Source organism: Aulonocara stuartgranti (genome assembly GCF_965226115.1).
Source record: "Aulonocara stuartgranti genome assembly, chromosome: 16".
Classification (NCBI taxonomy): Eukaryota; Metazoa; Chordata; class Actinopteri; order Cichliformes; family Cichlidae; genus Aulonocara; species Aulonocara stuartgranti.
In genome coordinates, this window is record NC_138952.1 from 21,624,580 (window position 1) to 21,633,955 (window position 9,376).

The 9,376-nt window shown below is 39.2% G+C and overlaps 1 long non-coding RNA gene across 1 annotated transcript; it reads left to right on the forward strand.

The window, feature by feature from the left end:
* The first annotated feature begins 426 nt into the window (after positions 1-426).
* LOC309690760 lies at positions 427-3,517 on the forward strand. The gene is made up of 3 exons (XR_014271807.1): positions 427-598; positions 821-867; positions 1,642-3,517. It is a non-coding gene; the product is annotated as an uncharacterized lncRNA (long non-coding RNA).
* The last annotated feature ends 5,859 nt before the right edge of the window (positions 3,518-9,376 follow it).

Below are 9,376 nucleotides of genomic sequence, written 5' to 3' on the forward strand. Positions count from 1 at the left end.
TTTTGAAATAAGCCCTGTAAGCCCTGCACTTATGTGAAACATATTAAGGCCACTTTAATAAAAATGGCAAAAATAATCCAATAATATCAGCCTTAATGGTAAAGCCTGCATCACATTTCTGTATTAGCGAGTAGTCATTTAAGTATTAATAGTCTTATTTAAAAGATATATGCTTCCACTACGTGTGCAACATTTCTACTCATAATGCAGTATTGACAAAGTATTAAAACCTAAAAGAATCTGAATACAGTCAAATCTGAGCACTTAGATTAGCGCTAGAGATTGATGATTATGTCCAGATTATAAGTGACCGAGCACAGTGAAGAAAGAGTAACACGGCATAAAGAAACTTTCAAGAAGTGCCATTAGATGTTGCTGAGCAATCTCATTTTCCCAAACAAGTTTCATTACCTCTAATATACAGTAGATCAGTTTAAGTTTTTTATGCTGAAAATGGATGTGAAATAACCACAAATCTCTATTTCAAAATCCCTTTAAAACGACTCTGTTCCGGCCTCTTTCCCAGTTATTTTCAAAAGGGATGTATCAAAGTGTTTGGCAGTGAGAGGCAGTAAAGCCCTCTTTAAAGGATTACTGGGTGAGTAGGATGAGATTTCTCACTTATTTTCCCTATATCCTCCCTCTTTAGCTGCACAGTGCATGAAACCCATATTGTTACTATCACTGGTTTTCTACTCAGGTTGTTAAGGGAGAGCTAATAACAATTCACTTAAGAAAAAATACAACAACAGCATCATCAGAGGAAACTGCAGCTGAGCCAAGTGTAATTATCTGCAGTGACAGCGTGATTTCACTCCAGCAGGTTTGCAGCTCAACACCTGCAGGTCAGAGACACCATATGTCTTGGTAAGTAGTTCACAAGAAGAGCAGGACTCACAACCCACACAGTTCTAAGAAGATCCTCGTTTTTATGCAATATAATCATTTTCAAATGCTAGCTCACCGTAGACTTGCTAAATGCAAATTAACCAGTAAAGATGTCACTTCCTCTAGTACACATTTCACTCTCCTGATATGCTTCTCTTTTGTACACAAGGTAAACACCTTGTTTTTTCTCTATTATGAAAATCCTCTTACAGGTTTAGCTAGAGTATAATACAGGTAGCCTATGTAGACTAACGTGCTGCAAGCCTCAGTGAAAAGAGCCTGTCTAATCCATCAAGAAGTTTTGGGAAAGCAGGATTTGTTTGACAAACCAAACTAGTGAAATGCTATTAAGATGCAGAGGACTAAATGAAATTGCCTTGGCCTCCTGAATAATTTCACAGCACGAGTTCATCTTGTTACACTGAAAAGCACAACAGGTAGGCAGCAGACATGTGCGGCGTGATTGGTAGTCAGTGTTAGTTATACATAATTCATTCCCTCTGTGGTTTACTAGAGAGCGTGGTCGTAATTATTTTGCTGTGAGCCGATTTGTTTTGCATTGACTGCATATATGCAACATTATGAAGTATATACACAACAAGATGGTGCATGTCTGCCTGTCTGCTTTTTTTTTTTCTTTAACCACCAAACCCACTATTGTTTCTTTATCGGTGTGTGGTTCTGAGCAGCACTATGTAATTTCACTTGAGCTCTGTTTAGGCTTTGAAGGCTTGTTTCCTTTTTCCCAAACAGGCCAGACTCCCCATCAGATATAATGAGGGAACATGGAAGCCAAAGTGGAGGTTTGAAATGGTAATTAGTAAGACTCCCTGCGACTATAAGAGACAGAAGGACTGATTTAGCACAGCAGAATTAGAGATTGGAAGACAGTAATAGGACACGTTTGGATGGCAGTCGTATATTTAGCTGTGGTGCCCAGGAGCAGGAATGAAGTAAAATCAGATTTTAGCTCCATTACATCTATTTATACCAGAAGGCCATACTAGCGCAGCTTAAACTTTGTTCATCACTAGAGAAATCTGCAACTTTGCAAGATTGCTGTGCAAAAAATATCATTTTGTTTCATCCATTTTAGACTAAACTAACCATGTGCAAAAACAAATGTTCGTGGTGTCTATAATGAGCAATGAAGAACAAGCTAAATGGAGGTGAAATTTAAAAGACATTAAAAAACACTATTAACTGACATATTGCTTCCTCCCAAATTTCATGCTACTTCTGCTATCATTAGTCACCCTTACTGCATGTTGAGATCTCAAGATGCCTTTCAGCTCATGTGAAGGCACAATTTACATCGGCTAAGTGTCTACTTTGCTGCATTCTAATTAGCGCCAACTTTCTGTGGCAGTTTTTCTGTATTTTCTCTAACACATTATTTATATATGCCTGCAAAAAGCATGGTTATTGTATGTGTGAACAAGTGTACAGCTATAGTGTTGGGGAAGTTGGTTTCACAGTTTTATGATGCTGAATACGGTTTGGTTTAGCATGCTAATGTCCGCTAACTAGCATCACACAACTTTCACTTAACAAGAATATTTGATATGCTGGGGCTATATTTTGAGTTTTCACAAAAACCTACCCAATAACTATAAAAAAACAACAACTTCAGAGTACACTCTCTGCCAGCCATGGATTTCTGCACCAATTTCACCAGCATATGTCAAGAAATTTGGCCTGCTGGTAGCGTTTCGTAAGAAATCAAGAGGATCATGGCTGTCAGCCACATTCATACTTTGGTGACCTTGAATTCTTGTGGAAATGTTCGTGTTCATTTTTTTCAGTACACACTGGGATACTTCAGTCCTGATAAAAGCACTGGAGGATAATATTTGTCATTTTGAAAAGGAGGTATGAGCTAATAGGCACCTCGCTCACCTGACGTCTCAGTTTCTCCTTCCAATTATCTCACAATAGCGCATCTTCAGGGGGAAACAATCCACATATAAGTGTCATTTATGAGAGGTAGAGCATGAGTCTTTCATTAGATGAAGTTTTTCAAAACACATGCAAAAATTAGACACATGCATTGTTTCAGGCTATAATTTTTTGTCAAGCTTTGTAGTGAAGTGCAGCAGAAAGACGATTCAGCTGGGAGCACAGTGACTCTCTAACAACCCCTCTAAACAATACTCAGCAGATTCCTGACACTGAAGTGGAATGCATGAAATGTACAGAAGACAATCCAGAGAGGTATGACAACAAAAAACTAGGACAGGAGGAGGCTAGGCTGGCAAAGCAGACCGAGCAGTGTAGCACCGTAAGCAGCCAAAAAAAGCAGCAGGAGAAGCATTTATGAGCAAAGATAAAGAAATTATGAGCAAAGATAATACTGTTTTCATTAATATGTCTGCATGAACATGGCTACTGGACTGTTTGAATGTGAAGGATGAATATGTAGGGCAGCTCATCGTTTGACAGTGTGTGCACGTTAAGAGAAAGTAGCCTGAATACCTGAGTGACTATGAATAATCCATTGTATTATAACACAGAATTGTACTGAACAATGGTTAGCCTGACAAGTTAGTTTTTTGTGCTGAGATGTCTAATGTTTTAAACATTATGGCTTTTCCACAAGAGCAGTAATAAAGTAAATGATAGAGCTGACAGTGTGTGATCATTTTTTTTTATATTCAAAGGTTTAACCCTCTACTGCATGACTTTTTAATTTTGGGGGAAAAAAATATTTCTCCCTATTTTGGGGGAGCTTTAGGGTCCCTAATAATATATCAATCATAAAATTTGACACCCTGACCCCCCCAAACAGATATTGGTTTGTTGCTTCAAGGCAACACTGTGCAACAAGGGTAGTAAAATGCCAAGTTATTCTATAATAAGTTGTATTAGTACAACAAGGATGAACAAATAAATAAACAACAAATAAACAATGTAAACATTTCACAAAACAATGAAACACCAAAATGCATCCAACATTTGACCCTAACCCCATGCACGTGCGCGCGCATACACACACACACACACACACACACACACGTACACACACACACACACACACACACACACACACACACACGTTGTGTTTCCATCACTTTTGGGGACATTACATTAACTTACATTAAATTCCTGGAGACTTATCCTGTCTCTACCCATCACAAGTCCCTGCCTGAACCTTACCCTAACCCTTACTCAAGCCTTCACCCTAAAATTGAATGATTTACCTTGCATTTTGTCCCCATAAAGTAGGCGAGACCTCACAATATGAGTGTGTAAACAAATTTGTGTCCCCACAACAATAAGTAATACATGACCACACACACTGACACCCACACAGCAATATTGGTATGGCAGGGATCAGGCCCACACAATGTGCTTCCACATGGCCCACATACCGCAAAGAATGATTGCCCTTTGGTGGCCCAGACCTGGTTTGCCAGAGGTGGCCCACACATGGGCCAGCACAAGGCCAGTTTCAGACACCCTGGTCGTCCTGTGCTGGCCTATGTGTGGATTACCTCTGGCAAACCTGATCTGGGCCACTAAAGGGCCGTTATTCATTGCGGTATGTGGGCCATCTGTAGGTGGTGTGCAGCCACGGGCCAGTTGTAGACACACTGCTGGCCCTGTGCTGGCCCAGAACGGTTTCAGCTCTGGCCCCAGATGTCAGCATAATGTGTACCTTAATCAAGCCATGCAACAACAACATGTGCCAGAACATGCAAAACAGTGCAAAAGTAACATGCCGAAACTCTGTTCAGACAGTGAATGGACTGATTTTTATGTAGTGCTTTTCTACTCTCCCAGATTACTCAAAGTGCCGGCTTGATACCAGATCCTGGCCAGACCTGCTTGCTATGTGGGCACTAACACACACACAGACACAGTTACTTTACCAACTGACCCCTGACCCCTGAGCTCCTAAGTGTCCCTCAAACCTCATTCAGGGATCCACTCCTCTACTTCACTGTCACTCCCTGAAAGCTCACTGTCCTCACTTTCTGAGGACAGAAAGTGCACATTCCCTTGGTTTCCTTGCATAAAAAGTTTTTACATCCATGTCCTGTAATTATGAGTAGATTGTAAAGTAAAAAAACATTGACTATGATCATATAAATGCACACAAACACATCTCTACACACATCCAAATGCATTATATTGCCTGAAAAAAATTGGGCTAACTGCGCAGTGTTGCCTTGAGGCAACGAATGAAAATGAACAGTTTTACAGTATAAATAAATTTAAAAAAGTAGAACAAACAATCAAATGTTCTTCTTAACATATTCATGCACATACAAGTATTTTTGTAATATACATTTATTTCACTATAAACATGTAAAATAGTGATCTTTATCTTGCTTCCTAATGGAAATGTCTCTCATGTAGTGCAGCTTGCAGAAAGGCCCCCCCCCCCCCCCCTCCCCCCTCCCCCCCAAATCAAAGTCACACCACCTTCAACTCATCATTTTATTGGAAAGAGATGTGCCTGGTAACATTGTTTGAAAAAAAAGAAGTTTTTTTTTTTTTTGAAGCTCCACCGTAAGGCATGAAAATGTGGTTTGTTGCCTCAGGGCAACGCTATGCAGTAGAGGGTTAAATGACATAAATTAACATATAGAGACCAAAGACAGCACTACATTGCAGCAGGAGTCTTAGTAGACATCTGAGTGAACCTGGTGTGCTCAGCTCTGATGATGATTCTCAGAAACTGATCACAAATAGGTACTTTACTTTGCATGAGGAGCGTTTTTAATTTTTTACAGTTTCCAAATTATTTAGCTGAATTCACCTGTTAAATTCTTTTTTGCAAAATATGTCACCAAGGAAGCAAAAATCCACGCAAAATGCTGATATGTAGCACGATATCTGGAAATGTTTGAAAAACCATACCGATGGGGGCGTTGGGGAGTTTGACAATTTGTTGATGGTAATAAACAATAAACTTCTATCTTTTGAAGTAGGTATGCAACTAAAACACATTAATATATCTAATATATCACTTTTATAATGTTTAATACAATAAAGACAATAAAGGTAATTTAATTTACTGTGAGCTGCTGTGCTGAGCCAATCCTATCATGATCCCTGGGTTTTTATTTGGCTGGAGTTTTGAGTTGCTGTGCTTTGTTACTTTATGATTATTGTTTTTTTATTATTAGTTATATTTATTGCGTAGGTTCCCTCAGTTTCCTGAGCCTTTAGTCTTGACTGCTTATTGCTTGTATTTATAGACTTTGATTGGTCCCTTCGGTGCTTCCTCTGTGTGAACCCCCTCTGTTAAGTTCATTCATGTTTCCGTGTTTCCTGTTTTAAGTTATTGTTATTGCTAATTACGTATCTCTGGTGCCGGGTTTAGTTTCACTTCCTCCTTACTGTCTGATTGTCGTTAATGTCTAGATCTATTTTCTATCATCCATTTTAACAGTTAGAACAAAATGAAGCTAAAAACATCATCTCCCTGTCTCCGGTACAGTTTTTACCACAACCAGTTGTGAACGTGGAAATGATGTCATTTTTTCAGTCATGTCTGCTGGGAAATCTCACAGTAATTCTGAACAAGCCACAAGTCAGTAGTGCAACTGCTGTGTAATATTTTTATGTGGAAATTATGTGCTTTTGGAGGGTGTATGTTGGATTCAAAACAAACTACGGTGTTCATGGTAACAAAGAGACCTCACCGCATGTGTAACTGACTTACCATTGCTTTCTTTAAGAGACAAATCAAGGGGCCGGGACTGGAATTGTATTTGTGTTGTGTGTCACAGTGGACATAAGCTATACTAGGCACACAAAAGCAGGTTTTTTTCAGCTAATTTCAACAATTTGTTGACGATGAGAAACTATAATGTGTTATCTTTAGAAGTCTGTGGAACTGGTAATTTAATTCACAATTTTCTATCAAATTATTAGACTTCACAGCTTGACAAAAATCCAATATTGTGTCACAAGGGACTTGCAACCTCCTACATTGTTATTATCCTTCTCAGGATTGATTTCAGATATGCAGTGACAGGAGGTGTATTCACTAAATCACGAATCATCACAATGAATGCTGCGTTTTCCTTTTTGAATCTATGTGACTTCCTGCTTCAGGCAGCCATTAAAAGCCTGGAATGAGAAGCTCTTTCTGTGCACTCATCCAAGTGTGACGACCAGTTCGGGTGGGGCATGCATGGGTCACCACTGATCTATTCAGGGCTTTCAGTAGGAGTGTTTTCCTGGCATGATGCCCCTAAAAGGTTACCCTGTGTGTGAGATAACATTTTTACAACCATCTCATGCTTGGCTGGACTACTTTAGTAGCGGGGTGACGGCAAGAAGAAAGCTGGGGTGTGTTTTGGCAGTAAGTAAAGAAAAGACAAGTGAAATCACAGACAGAGGTTGTGTTAGCTTACATGTAATTTGCAGTTCCACTTTTTTTTCTTTTGTAGATTTTTACAACAACTACTGCTGACTTGTTTTTGTTTTTTCTTGACATGTTTTTCTCTGGATGCATTTGGCACATTACATCAAATTATAATTGCACCATTTAATACTTTATTTTCACCCCATGACTGAACATTGATGTTCCCTCAATTTAAAGCAACTACAATAACATACATCTGTGCATTTGTTGTTTGTTCCACATTGCAGTCCTTGTATGAAAAATATCGACAGTTTAACAAAAAAGGAACAAGACAGAAAAAGAGCTGAAGCCATTACCTGCAGATCAAAGGTTATTTTGCTGTGTAGTTTCTGCAGTGAACCCAAGTGCCTCTCTGGAATTTCCCCAGAATATTGTTTTTATTCAGCATGCTCCACATTTACTGCTTTCTTTAAACATTAATGGATTGCTCAGAAAGGAAGTGGCTTCTCTGTCACTACGAGGTTTCTGAGCTGGAGCGAAAAGGCAATGACAGATGAGTCTAAGATGGCTGTACTATCTAAGGCATATCACAGAAAGGGTTGATAAATATTAGTAGTCAGCAGTCCAGTTGACAAAACAGGGTACTCTATGCTAAACATTTTTAAAAGACAACAAATTTCATACAATTCCAGTGGAAGTAATCAGGCTTCCAAAGAAAACATTTCGGGAGAATCAGTCCAATATTCAGTTAAGACCATTATAGTCAGATCTTTTTAATTTTATTTCTTTTATTTCTTTTGAACTAATTTACACTTTATCAGGTACAGCTGTTCAACTCCTCATTATCACAAATATCAGCGGATTACATGGCAGCAACGCCATGCAATTAGACATGTAGACATGGTCAAGATGACCGGTTGAAGGTCAGACTTTAAACGTGGCATGGTTGTTTCTGCCAGATGGGCTGATCTGAGCACTTTAGAAACCGCTTAGCTACTGGGATTTTTTTTCACACAAGCATTTCTAGTGTTCACAGGGAATGATCCACAAAATAGAAAATATTCACTGAGTGGCATTTTTCTGGGAGAAAATACCCTGCTAATGTCAGAGGTCAGATGAGAATGTCCAGGTGTCTTTGAGCTGATAGGAAGGCAACAGTAACTCACGAAAACCAAAACACTCATGACAACCAAGGCATGCAGCTAAGAACAGGAAATTGGGGGTGCATTTTGAGCAGGCTCACCAATATTGGACTACAGAAGATTGGAAATATATTCTTTGGTCTGACGAGTCTCAATTTCTGCTGCAACATTTTGATAGTACGGTCAAATTTTAGTTTGAAGGCATGGCTCCATCGTGTGTCAGTGGTTCAGGCTAGTATAGGCGGTATTTCCTTAGCCAACTTTGAGACTTGGAACGAACTGAGCATCGTTTAAACACTTCCCTACCTGAGTATTGCTGTCGATCAGTATTGCTGTCGATCTCAAGCCAGATCTCAAGCCAGTAGAGGAACAGGACAGTGCACACATCACACTTTTAATGTTGAGCTGACAAATCTGAAGCAACTGTGTGATGATCTCCTGTCAATATGGACCAAAACAACAGCCCTGTTCTTGCTAGATAGATAGATAGATAGATAGATAGATAGATAGATAGATAGATAGATAGATAGATAGATAGATAGATGTGGTTGAAGAAAATAATTACCTCAGCTGCAGTGTAAAGTGGACTATAAGTTATTCATGCATGAATTTTAGAAAAATAAGGGATCAAGAGCAAATGGGCAGCAGACTGGTCAGTGCTGCTTTTACCCTCTTGTCGCTTTTGAGGACACAGTAGGAAGCCACTTACATAATCAGTCATTTAAAGTTAACACAAGAGGAGCACTAGTGGGACTTCATGAGGACAACATTAAAGAAAGATGAATTTAAGTGAGTGCTACACTTTAGCAGGAAGGAAACACTGTGCAGTGCCATCTGTGACCTGTCTTAGCGATCGTTCAGATGAGTTCTCATTTAACCCAGTGTCACTTTAACTTTAGACTCTGCGAAGCAAAAAGACATCATTAAAAAATAAGTTTTTTTTAAAGCACACTTGCCCCAAATCAGTGTTTACATGACTTATTTCTACAAAAAGAAGCTTGTGGTTTGTGAACTTTGTGACACT